Here is an 11,439-nt window from a genome sequence, read left to right as displayed (position 1 = left end):
GAACTTTCTTTTGCCCGCACACCCCATGTTAATGGCTCACAAATACGGTTAGCGATCTTTTCCAAAAGTCTAATCAAAGAGATTGTCCTCAAGTCTTAAATCTCGTAACCCTGCGCTTACATTCTTCTGATTTGTTCCAATACTATAAACGTAGGATTGGATGCATTCTAAACAACACTCAGCATTCTCTTAATTAAAAAAAAAAAGACATGCAGCTGGGTGGTGGTGATGCATGCCTTTAATCCCAGCTCTCAGAGGCAGAGGCAGACAGATCTCTGTGAGTTCGAAGCCAGCCTAGTGTACAAGAGCTAATTCCAGGACAGGCTCCAAAACTACAGTGAAATCCTGTCTCAAAAAACAAAAAATAAACAAACAAATAAGACATGTAACTCCCCCCCCCCAAACCTCCCCTGGACTCCATATTCTGGCCTACAACTTCGGAAGATGATTTAGGCTTTTCTGGAGGCCAGGTTGGATTTAGGGACCCAAGGTAGGACATCACCTACCACCTGCTAACACTCCTTAAAGCTTACCAACACCCCAGACTGTGTCCCCAGTCCTGGGCTCCACACTCTGGCCCATAACCCAGGCAGCTTCACTGGAGACCAGGCTGGTCCAAGGGATCCCAGGTAAGACATTGCCTAATGCCTGCTAATGCGCCTTATAAACCTGTCCAACAACCCTAGACTGAACCCACTGCCCTGGGCTCCATATTTTGGCCAACTATTTCAAAAGGCTTTGACTCTACTGAAGGCCAGTTCATATCTAGGGACTCAAGTTCCCAAAAACCCCAATGGATATACTCCACTGAACCTGAAAACTCGTCATCAACCAGAATCCTTGGTCACTTACGCCAGAAAACCAAGGAACAAAACACCCACCCAACAAAGACAAACACAGGAATCAACACCTAGACCTATAACCATCCCAAATCCAGATGCCTAAATGCCAGTGTAAGAACACAATCAATAGTAGAGAGGGCAATATGGCACCACTAGAACCCAGCTATTCTGCTACAGCAAGACCTGAACATTTCAATGCAACGGAAGCACAAGAAAGCGACCTTAAAAATAACGTTATGGCCTCCCCCCTAGCCCTACCAGGCCTGCAGGTCTGCCTAGAGCCGCAATTGTGGGTTTCTGTTGCTCAGGATGGGGTTTGTGAAAGCTATCAAGAAGAAGGCCTACTTTAAGAGATACCAAATGAAATTTAGAAGGCAGCGAAAGGGGAAAACTGACCACTATGCTCGGAAACAATTGGTGATCTCAGACAAAAATAAATACAGCACACCCAATACAGAATGACGGTTGGTGTAACTAATAGAGACATCATCTGCCAGATTACGTACACCCGTATGGAGTGGATACGATAGTCTGCGCAGCATATGCACACAAACTGCCAAAAGACGGTGTGAAAGCTGGCCTGGCAAATTATGCTGCAGCCTATTGTACCGGCCTGCTGCTGGCCTGCAGGCTTCTCAATAGGTTTGATGTGGACAAAATCAATGAAGGCCAAATGAAGGTGACTGGAGATGAATACAGTATGGAAAGCATTGATGGTCAGTCTGGTGCCTTCACTTGCTATTTGGATGCAGGTCTTGCCCAAACTATAACTGGCAAAAAATGTTTTGGGGGCTCTGAATGGAGCTATGGATGGGGGCTTGTTTATTCCTCATAGTACCAAACAATTCCCTGGGTATGATTCTGAAAGTGAGGAGTTCAACGCAGAAGTACATTGTAAAGCATTATCATTTATCAGAATTTTGCAGACTACATGATAAATTTGGTTCTATAAGTTAGCTTTTGTGAATAGTATTTCAATAAAGACTAATGTGTAAACATCTGCGTGATATGTTGACTTGGAGTTCAATGTAAACATCCAGTAGTTGTAGAACTGGGCCATATGGAAGTTTTTTTTTTTTTAATGGAAACTGTTTTTAGTTTTTTTTGACAACTTCTGCACACTGACTTCTACTGTGATCGGACTAGCTTATCTTCCCACCAGCATTATGTAAATTTTCTCTTTTCTCCACATTCTTTGCCACCACTTGTTGTTATTTGTTTGCTTAATGACTGCTATTCAGCCTGGGGATAAAATGGAATATTAATGTAGTTTTCATTTGCATCAGATTATGATTGACAAGTGTGTCAAGACTAATAAGCAAAGAACAGTATTTTCAACAAACATATGTAACCCACATATCAAAGGATAAAACTGGACCCTTTTTACCATTACTATCTCACAGTAGGTTAAGCACATGTATTTACTTACATGGATAAAACTTTCAGTAGAAAATAGAGGAGAAAAGTTATATGATCTTAGACTTATCAGCGATTTCTTTTGCATGACACCAAAGGCCCAACATATAAGAAAAACAGATGCCAGGTGGTGGCGGCACACACCTTTAATTTCAGCACTTGGGAGGCTGCGGCAGGTGAATTTCAGTGAGTTTCAGGCCAGTCTGGTCTACAAAGCGAGTTCCAGGACAGCCAGGATTGATACACAGAAACTTTGTCTCAAAAAAAAAAAAAAGAAAGAAAACAAAAAAAAAAAGAAAAACAGGTAAGTTGAATTTCATCAAAACCAAGGTTGTATACACTGAAGGATGCTATCACTAGAGTACAAGGGCAGCACAATGTAGGACAAAATATTTGTAAATCACACATCTAACAAGGAATCAACATTTAGGCAATATTAAGAATTTTATACCTCAACCACAATAAGCCGAGCAATGTGGACAAAGGTATAGAATTGCCATAGGATGTAACAGTTCTATTTATAGGGATATGCACAAAATCAAAACCAGAGACTGGAACAGACATTTGTCTTCCAATATTCTCGGCAGCATTGTCCAAAATTGGGAAAATGTGTAGACAACGCTATTGCCAAAAGACAGATATACATCATTAGTTGATTTTTCGTGCTGAGGATCAAATCCAGGGCCTTGTTTATACTAAGCAGGCAATGCAGTCTGTGCGTCAAATAGAATATTATTCAGAATCAGAAAAAAAGAAAAATTTTAAGTGTTGATATATGCTACAATGTGGATAAATTTTGAAAACATTGTTACGTGAAATAAACCAGACACAAAAGTCATGTTATCTTATGAGTCACTTATATGAGATGTCAAGAATAGTCAAATTAATAGAGGCAGAAAGCAGAATGATGCTTTTGTCTGGCTGGGGAGAGGGGGGCATGGAGATTTTAGATGAATAGAATTTTAGTTTTCGTTGATGATGTTTTGGAGAAGGACATATGTACTTATTACTACTGGCCTGCCCATTTGACATGGTTAAAATGCTACCTTTTACTATATACATGTATATATGCATAGTAATATGTATGTATATGTGTATATATGTGTACATACACACAGACACATACACACACACACACACACACACACACACACACACACACACACACTCCATTAGGTTTGGTCAAACAAAGCTGTTTAGGAAAAAAGAAGCCGAAGCGTTCTAAATAACAGAATGGTATGCATTTTGTTTCTGGGAGTTTCTGGGAGTGGTCTTGGAGAGAGGATGGCAGTGGTCAGTGGAGAAGAAGAGAAGGGCAAGAGGCAAGGCCAGGACACCTGCACAAATTCATTGCCTCTGGAGAGGATAAGCCAGTAATTTAGTAAGTGGTGCATGGTCCTTCTCCCATGGTTGCGTCTGGAAGCACAGCTTTGCTTCTTCCTCATATTCCGAGATTAATAGCCTTTGCAGGGCAGTGGAGCACGTGGCTCCTGCTTGGAGTTAGAACAGAGACCTCCCGAGTGCGAGCCTTATATGTTTGTTACCTGAGGAACGGTCTTTTGGGCTGTTCTGGTATCATTTTTTGCTTGTGATAACACATTTCAGTCAATGTTCTATTTCTGTGAAGAGACATTATGACCACAGCAACTCTTGTAAAGAGAAGCACTTAATGGGGGCTGGCTTTCAATTTCAGTGGTCTAGTCCGTTATTATCATGGCAGGGAGCATGGTGGCACACAGGCAGACATGGCGCTGGAGAAGCAGCTGAGAGTTCTAACATCGGGATCCTCAGGCATCAGGAAGAGAGAGAGCTGCTGCACCTGACCTGGGCTTTTAAAACCTCAAAGCCCACCCGCTAGTGATACACTTCCTCCGACAATGTCACACCTTCTAATCCTTTCGAATATTGTTGCTCCCTACTAACTAAGTATTCAAATCTATGAACCTATGGAGGCCATTCTTATTCAAACCACCACAACAAGCAACTCTTTTTTGAAGATTTTTTTTTCTTAAGAAAGAAAACCCAAAACACAGGGTTTGGACACTGCTATTCTTAATAGCTTTAAGAAGCAGATGAGCAGTTGAGAGCAAGTTACCTGCTAATCCTACCCCTATTGGGGAAAACTGTGCAGAAACTTGCCCTATTAGTCACTGAGCTGCATTATTAGTAAGGGGTTCTGAAAATAGCACATTCATTGGCACCACTGACATATCGGTCATGTGTCAAAGAGACTGCTCATGGGAGGGGAGTAAAGGAGTGGTGGGGAAAAGCGTTTGTTTCCTCTTATTTGTGGTTCCTATATTTTATACAGTTACACACACACATCATGGAAGTAAATAAAACATAAAGTCAAACTGTGTAGAACCAAAGAGACCAGTGGGAAGTGGGAGGGGTGAGAATAGGGAAGGTAGGAGGCAAGGAGGATATGATGAAAATACAACATATGCTTTTTTTGAAAAAATACTTTTAAATCATTTGAAATGCTAGGCTTACTCTAGAACGCCTTAGTCAGGTATGAGAGCAGACACCTAGACTTTGGGATTACTCCTGAGTAGATATGTCAGGTTGTTCACAGAACACATATTTACGTGACTTCCTTATTTTATGACTCTTGGTTAAATCATGTTACCATATTGACAGATGCTTGAGAAACTGGTGCTGAAGTCAGAATGATTTTTGTTGTTGATGTTCATTTGGTATATCTTTCTGAAGAATATTTTCCCCTCAAAAATTATAAAATTTGTTTTCTGGACTCATGTAAGTGGATGAAAACTGACTCCTTGGAATCAGATACTAAAAGCCAGGCTATGTCATTGTTAACCGGTTTGTGGAAGGTGGTGATTCTGGTCTCCACAATCAGCTCTGCTACCCTTGTGGGAAACTTGTCCTTGGGTCTGAAGTTTGGAATTTAACACTATTTAGATGGGAGATGCTGTTGGGTTTGTCTACTTAGATAACTTATTGTCTAATGAAGTAGAAGCAGCAGAGACTTCATGAAAGGGACCACGAAATCTAGCTTTTCTTGGGGAGCAGGAGACATACAGAAGTACTAGCATTCTGTAGAATCCCTTAAGCTTAAGTTCAAGGGCAGGGTTTTGACTGAAGGGCCCTTCATAATGGTCTATAGTCCAAGAACACACTTAGAACACAATAGATATATTTTGAAGGAATGAATTTGCTTGCTCTTGTTTTGGGGTCAGTGTCTTACGCACTCAAGGCTGGCCTCAAGCTTGCCATGTAGCTCAGGCTGGCGTTAAGTCCCTGTCCTTCACTCTTCACCTCTCCACTGCTCGGATTATAGGCACGCACCTCTACATCTAGTTGAATGGATAAATTTTCTTTCTATGTAAGTGGTTCTTCAACTTTAGAACATTATCAGTCGTGGGAATTTCTTGGGAGGCATGTTGAAACATGCGAGGATGGGGCTCACCTCCAGAGTTTTAGTAGCTCTGTGAGCAGCTGCGGATCTGCCCCTCTGAAAAGGTCCGGGTGCTGTTCCTAGTGGCAAGCTGACCCACTGCCAGCAGTACTGCTTCGGAAGTGAATGAAAACTCCTTGGAAATCTTGGTGAAAGGGCAGCCATCCCCCTTTGCACTGGGCCTAGGTTTTCTGACCTAGTTGGGGAGAACAGGGTCCTGGAAGCTACATCTAAGTTAGCTCTTTGGATTCTGGTGTTCCCATTTCCCTTGTATGTCTGATTACGAAGGTTATTAAAGTCTCAAACTGACCTCTGGGAAACCAAGCCAAGTGTGAAGCTCATGGTGTACTTGAACACACATGAAGGTAGAACTTGAGGGAAGGGCTTTTGTGGAGTGAAAAAAAAAGGACATGAGCCATCTCATGAAAGATGGAGTGGGAAGCACTACAAGAAAGCAACTGAGTCAGCTTAAGCCTCATGAGGAATGACGAGAAGCTAGGATTGTATAGTAAAAGCAGGACACTCCTGGCCTGGGGTGGAGCTAGGGAGAAATGGTAACAACCATGAACCAGAATTCCTGGCAAGTAGTTGTGATTACAAAAGCTGATTGATTGATGAGAACTTTAATGATGTAGAGAAGTTGGAGTGTTACAAAGCCATAGCCAAATTATCTTGGGACATCTTTAGTCCCCTTAACAGCCATCCTCTGTAATTTTTTTTTAGGTAAATCCTTCAGAATGTGTGAACAGTATCCGAGAGAGAGAAAGAGAGAGAGAGAGAGAGAGAGAGAGAGAGAGAGAGAGAGAGAGAGAGAGAGAGAGATTGAGAGAGAGAGAGAGAGAGAGAGAGCATCTAAGGCCTAGAGTAGAATTTTTCTCTTTTTACGTTAACCCACCTACCTACCTGATATAGCCATCAATGTATTGGGTCTTCTTTCACTTTCTTTGTTCATTGAAAGTTCAGGAAACCTAAATCTCTGTCCCTGAGCCACGGTCATTCAGATTTGGCCCCATATTAAACCATCTCTACTATTTCTTCGAGGTGAGAGCTGTTTCTTTTATTGACATAGTATAAATCAATCCAGTAGAATAAAGACTTTAAGTAAACCATGTAGTTGGTACCTGAAGACAAGTCTTAAGAGAAAAACAGTGGCATGTATGTCTGAAACTACCCTGGAGCTCACTGTGCCTTCCAGAATTGCACTGAAAGACTGGATGGGTGGGAACAGGGAGGGAGAGATGCCCCTTTAGTGTGATGCTGTCTTGATTCTCAGGTGCAGGCATGCCATTGGATCCATATATCTGCATACAAAGTGTCTTAGTTAGGGTTTCTATTGTTGTGAAGAGATACCATCCCCATGGCAGCTCTTATAACGGGAAACATTTAATTGGGGCTTGCTTTCAGTTCAGAGGCCTTAGTCCATTATTATGAAGGAAAGCATGGTGGCATCTAGGCAGGCATGGGGCTGGTGGAGGAGCTGAGAATTTTATATATTGATCCACAGATAGCAGGCAGGGACTGAACCACACTTCTCCAACAAGGCCACACCTACTCCAACAAGGTAACACCTCCTAATAATGCCACTCCCTATAGGCCCATAGGGGGCTATATTTTCTTCAAATCCCCATCCACAGTATCTCTAGGACTGGTCTGGCTGGGGATGCCAGATGTTTGCCTCCACCTTCTCCAAAATTTCAGTGTATCTTGGGTGGGGTTTTGCAATGGTGTGTATCTCTCCCGACTTAAGACTCTCTGAGGAAGGAATTTAGTAGAATCCGGTCCCAGAAGGGGTAGGTCCGAGCAGATGAGCAGAGGCAGGAACCAGAAGCATGTGACAGCAAGTGCGTTCCCACAGAAGGTAACTGTGGGTCAGTCCAACAGCTTAGCTCTGGAAATTGGAGGAGGCACTTGCCCAGGGAACTGTCATGTCTGCATACTGACCACGACCCCGCCTACTAGAGTTGAGGGTGGCGTCTGGGAGAGCAGATTTCTAGGAACTGGTGTCTCTTCACAAATGCACACACAAGGTTCGTGCAGCATGGGGCCTTCCGCTCTCGAGGGGACACAAGGAAACCTCTGGGATTGGAGAGTTCCCAGACAGCTCCCCCTATTGGAAAGATTTATTAATCTAAATTGTGTCCCTCTGCAGAAGTTCTTGACCTTCTTCAAGCTTCATAAAGCCCACCTTATGGCCTAGCACTGTCTATGTTTCCTACTTGTACACTTTGCTTCAATATTCTAAATTAGAATTAGATTCTATAAACATGTGATTGCGATGTTTTCCTTTGTAACTTCCAGTTGCCAATTCTGCACTCTGGCCAGGAGACTATCTCTGCTTTCTTCTTGGCTCTTGAGAAAATTGAAAATTGTGGTTATTGACTTCTTCTTAGCTCAAACCCTGTAGCCCCTTCACCTGCTTCCTATAGGAGGAGGAATTGTTCCCAACCCTATATCCTTTGGTTGACTTCTTGAATATTTAATTATTCATCCAAAAGCTTCTGAAAACAGGACATCTGGATAGGAAATGAGGACTACAGCCAACTTTAAGCTAAGGATCCAATCAACTGCTTTTTACTTTAGTTTATGTGTGGGGTAGCAGGCCATAACCTCCTGCATCAGTAAGTCATCACCAACACTCTTATCTCGTGAGGATAATAAAGGAAAGAAAATAAAAACTCCCATTTTTTTTAAAAGCTGTGTGACATGGGGCAGAAGCCACCCTTTCTCTTTTGGGTCTCTCGCCACTGGCTTCCTTCTCGCTGTGATTTGCTTGTCCCCCATCCGCTTCAGGTCTCACACATTAAACCTCATTGTGAAGTATGATATTGTGTTGCTGGCAAGAGAAAAATGGATGGATGTAGCCCTGTTTGGGGAAAGCACTGCTATCAAACCCAGAAGTTATTCTTTAGAATAATAAACTCGGGACATCGTAGACATTGTGGGAGGGCTTGTTAGGACAGAACACAAGCCTCAGTCCTAGAGTTTCTAATTTAACAAGCTTGAGGCTGAGCTGAGAATGACTGTTTCTTTTTTCAAGATTAATTGATTTTTATTTTATGTCTATGGGTGTTTTGCCTGCCTGCCTTCCTGCCTGCCTATGTACCACAGGTGTGCAGTATCCAAGGAGGTCAGAAGGTTTCAGATCCCCTGGAACTTGAGTCACAGATGGTTGAGAGTCACTATGTTGGTATGGGAGTCAAATCCGGGTCTTCCATAAGATCAGTAAGTGTTCTTACTTCTGAGTCATCTCTCATGTCTTAAAAGGTTTGTTTATTAACTGTTCTCATGCAATGGTGTAGGAGAACCACCACTTTATCGCATTCTTTGATATAGTACTGTGAGATAGCTTTCTTTATTTCTTCTTTTTAAAAGATGTATTTATTTTTATGTACCGGCTTGTGGTGGTTTGAAAGAAAATGGCCCACAAAGGGAGTGGTACTATTAGAATATGTGGTCTTGCTGGAGCAACTTTGTCACTGTAGCTGTGGACTTTGAGGTCTCTTGCTCAAGCTTCTCTCGGTGTGATGTTCAGTTGACTTCCTGTTGCCTGCAAGCTGTAGGGTTCTCAGCTCCTCCAGCACCATGTCTGCCTGCATGTTTCCATGCCCCACCCTGATGATAGTGAATTGAACCGCTGAACTGTAAGCAAGCCACCCCAGGTAAATGTTTTCCTTTATTTGCCATGGTCATGGGGGCTCTTCACAGTGATAGAAACCCTAACTGTGACACAGGACTTGCCTGTACGTAACAGATATACTTGCTATATCTGTGCACCAAGTGCATGCAGGGCTCAAAGAAGCCAGAAGAGGACATCAGGGCCAGTGGAAGTGGAGATACAGATGGTTGTTAGCTACTATATGGGTGCTGGGAATTGAACTGTGGTCCTCTGAAAGAGTAGCAAGTGTTTTTAACCTCTGAGCCATCTCCCCAGTCCCGGTACTGTGAGTTTTCATAAGGCTTTACTTAAGAGGTGGAGAGGAGAGAAAACCCATTTTTGTGCCAGACCCCCAGAAACACCCGTACTCCCAGACACTCCCTCCACACTTAGTTCTCTTATTTTAATGATGGTGAGAATGTTGAGTCACTGTCCTTTTAAAAACAATAAAATGATGCTCACAAAATTTAAGACACTTGATTTACAGCCACATGGATCATAGTGTAGCTGGAGCCCAGAACTCTTAAGCCAGGCTAGAATGACATCATCACTCATGATTCTGTCTCTTTGTTTTCTCTCTCTCTCTCTCTCTCTCTCTCTCTCTCTCTCTCTCTCTCTCTCTCTCTCACACACACACACACACACACACACTTTTATTCCCTTGAAATTGCGTATCACAGAGATAAAATGTATTCCATAGATACACAGATAGTCTCAGGAAAAAAGGTGATGGTGATGTGGGAGTGGTGGGATGTGTGTTTCTGCTTGTTATTGTCTTTTCACGAGAAACTTAATGTGTCAGTTTCTAATAATAGGTTTTCCATAGAGGTTGCCAGGAACCATGTGTTGGAAGGAAGATATTTGGATTGAAAGGAACCAGTAATGGTAGATGAGAAAGAGATGCCCTGCCTTTGGTAACCTTTACATGCATGAAATGGTGTTTTATATATTAATTATAAAAATACCTTAATTATATCTGAAATTTGCTACCAAAATTCACAATTTTTATAACATTTTTTGGTGTGTGGTGTGTGCATGTGTTCATGCAGGTATGTATGTGCACATATATGTGTGTGGAGGCCGGAGGTTGATGTCAAGTTAGAGACAGGGTCTCTCACTGAACCCGGGGCTCACCAATTCAGAAAGACTAGCCGGTTAGTGAGCTCAAGAGATCCTTTTGTTGTGACATTCCCATCACTATGATTTCAGGAACAAATCAACAGGCCTAGTTTTGGATGTGGATGTTGAGGCCCTAAACTTGGGTTCTCATGTGTGTGTTTCAAACACTTTACAGGCTGAGACATCTACTCAGCCTCAAGTGAGTAAAACATTTGCAGTGTCTATTGTATATGGAATATTTTAGAGATGAGAACTTTGGAATTTATATTTTGTTCTAACAGGTCTATTTAGGGCAGGTAGAGGGCTCCGGGTAAGTAGCATTGCAGCTCTGATGTGGGGTTGAGAAGGCTGCTTGTAAGAGATTTAGTTCTATGCTTTCTTACAGAGATGAGGGTGGGAGGAGGGGATCAGCAACAGCAGTTCACAGGCCTGACTCTTGGTGAAGGGTTCAGAGAAGATATTAAAGTTCCAACGGGCATACTGGGGTGAGGAGCTAGGCACTTAGCAGAAGCTCAACCACACCAGATGGATCACGGGCTACTGCTAGTGTCTTTAGGGCACCCGGTGTCTGAGTTGGGTGGGCAATCATGCATGTGACTGCATGTGAGAGCCACGGAGGCATGGCCTTGTCAAAGAGCTGGAGTCACAGAGTAGCAGTAGATGGTGGACAGGGTATTAATTCCTTTTCAGAAGGGTCGAGTTCACCCAGACGCCATAGTTAGAGTCACGTATGGTCACCCTTTTGTTTCCTATGGCCTTACTTGTATGTGTCTTACCCCAGCTGTGTAAAAAGGAGAAACACAAGACTTTCTCCTTCATTATTTCATTTGTTTAACACAACACTTCTTGTAGCAATGACCAAGACAAGGCTGCAGAAACAGCCCCTACTCTGAGGAATTGATAATCTAGTAGGGGGAGGACAACTCATAAGGAGATCATTTCCAACAGAATGACCACATCTATATCCTACCAGAGCCAGTCGCCACCGT

General features: G+C 42.7%; 1 pseudogene; it reads left to right on the top strand.

Annotated features, from left to right (window-relative positions):
* Nucleotides 1–1,151: 1,151 nt before the first annotated feature.
* On the top strand, nt 1,152–1,794 carry LOC125404616 (large ribosomal subunit protein uL18 pseudogene; annotated as a pseudogene).
* The last annotated feature ends 9,645 nt before the right edge of the window (nt 1,795–11,439 follow it).

The sequence above is a fragment of the Myodes glareolus genome, chromosome X, assembly GCF_982192425.1.
Source record: "Myodes glareolus chromosome X, mMyoGla1.1, whole genome shotgun sequence".
NCBI lineage: Eukaryota > Metazoa > Chordata > Mammalia > Rodentia > Cricetidae > Myodes > Myodes glareolus.
This window is presented reverse-complemented; position numbering and strand designations above follow the sequence as displayed.